The sequence below is a fragment of the Pristis pectinata genome, chromosome 9 (genome assembly GCF_009764475.1).
Source record: "Pristis pectinata isolate sPriPec2 chromosome 9, sPriPec2.1.pri, whole genome shotgun sequence".
Taxonomy (NCBI): domain Eukaryota; kingdom Metazoa; phylum Chordata; class Chondrichthyes; order Rhinopristiformes; family Pristidae; genus Pristis; species Pristis pectinata.
In genome coordinates, this window is record NC_067413.1 from 82975801 (window position 1) to 82976945 (window position 1145).

Below are 1145 nucleotides of genomic sequence, written 5' to 3' on the forward strand. Positions count from 1 at the left end.
CTCTCCCCTCTCTCCCTCCCTTCTGCCTCCTCCTCCCCTCCTCTCCCCCCTCTCCTTCTCCCCCCTCCCCCCTCTCCCCTCTCTCCTTCTCCCCCCCACCCCCCTCTCCCCGCACTCCCTCCCCCCTCTCCCCTCTCTCCCTCTCCACTCCACTCCACTCCCTCCTCTCTCCCCCACCTCTTCCCCCCCCGCCCCGCTACCTGCGGCCTGGAAGCGGTTCCAACATCGGCAAACACTAAAGAGAAATGACCCCGCGGGGGGAGGAGGGAGCCAACCACTGCAACCCCCCCTCGTCCTCTTCAGGGGCACCGCTCGCCTCCGCTACATGGAGAACGCGAGGCTGCTGCCGCCGCGCCAACCCGGGTGGCAGCCTGAGCTTTCATCTCCCGCATCCTGTCCCGGGGACGTTACCCCCGCCCCCTCCGCTCCTCAGCCGCTCCCCCCCTTGGTCCTCCGACTGCCCTGAAATGGTCGAGCCCAGCCGCTCGCCCCGCCCCCTCTCTGACCAATGAGGGACAGGCAGACCCTGGCCAATCGGAATCCCAGCTTCAAGCTGTCCAATGGATGGCTGAAAGCGCTGGCCGAAACTGACCAATAGGAAGCTCGGACTGCTCCTGGACATCGGGCGGCTCAGACCGAAGCTGGCCAATAGGAAGCTGGCTCGTGCAGCAGGGAGCGCAGCTTGTGGGCGGGGCGTGTGCACTGGGGAATGAATGGCTGTGCAGAGCACAGGAGCCCTGTCCCTGGAAGCTGCACCTCTGGGCATGTGGACTCCATCAGCCCACCTGATGACAGGCTGCTGATCAAAGGGCAGCGATGCCAATCACTAACTCTGTTTCCCTCCCCCCCCCAATCCTGCCCCTGCCCTGATATATTGCAGTATCAGCAGTTTTCATTTTCCTTTAGATTCCAGTATTTTGTGTTTCAGATCCCCTGCCTCATCTCAGCTTCCCCCACCCTCACTGAAGCCAGTCTCCAGCCAATACTATCCATTCTTAATGGTGTTGCAAAAGAGCGAGAGCACTGGAAAAAAGCAAAGGCTCTTAGACCATACAGAATCCTAGTCGTTGCGGTGCTTTGAATCTCTTCTGTTGTCCGCTTCTTTTACGTGTGCCTGCTTTAGGCTAGGAGTAGAAGATTTGTTT

The 1145-nt window shown here is 60.5% G+C and overlaps 1 protein-coding gene across 3 annotated transcripts in view; it reads right to left on the bottom strand.

Annotated features, from left to right (window-relative positions):
• The window catches only part of stau2 (staufen double-stranded RNA binding protein 2), a 211545-nt gene extending 211065 nt beyond the window's left edge, over positions 1–480 (bottom strand). For 2 of the 3 annotated variants that reach the window (XR_007956897.1, XM_052023203.1), the window contains exon 1: positions 201–449. The gene's annotated coding sequence lies outside the window, so the exon portion shown is untranslated. Of the gene's footprint in view, positions 1–200 lie in introns of all 3 variants that reach the window. The other variant, XM_052023204.1, reaches the window with a different exon arrangement.
• Positions 481–1145: the final 665 nt, after the last annotated feature.